Here is a 436-nt window from a genome sequence, read left to right on the forward strand (position 1 = left end):
ATATATATATATATATATATAAAATTAAAAAATCACCTTGCTACGTGTACTGCGTTAGGCTAACCGAGACTTGTCATAACACTTGCATATCATTGCTCTTTTGTTGATATCGATTGCTTCTATTGTCCTCATTTGTAAGTCGCTTTGGATAAAAGCGTCTGCTAAATGTAAATGTATATTTTTGGACATTGGGGTCTTAAACATTTAATCGCATAAGTTTTATGTAAGAAAGAAGAAAAAAAGTTTGTGACTTTTAAAAAGAGAATATTTGTTCATGATGCAACCCTCTACATCACGACTAAATCTTCACTCTGGGCGACTAAATGATGTCTAATATTAGCCAATGGCTAATCAATTCTCAGATTGTACTCACCAGTGTGTGAGTTGGAGGCTGAGTATATGATTAGCACAGATATATTTTCACTCACAGAACACT

The sequence above is a fragment of the Sinocyclocheilus grahami genome, unplaced genomic scaffold, assembly GCF_001515645.1.
Source record: "Sinocyclocheilus grahami isolate Dianchi unplaced genomic scaffold, SAMN03320097.WGS_v1.1 scaffold1843.1, whole genome shotgun sequence".
Taxonomy (NCBI): Eukaryota; Metazoa; Chordata; class Actinopteri; order Cypriniformes; family Cyprinidae; genus Sinocyclocheilus; species Sinocyclocheilus grahami.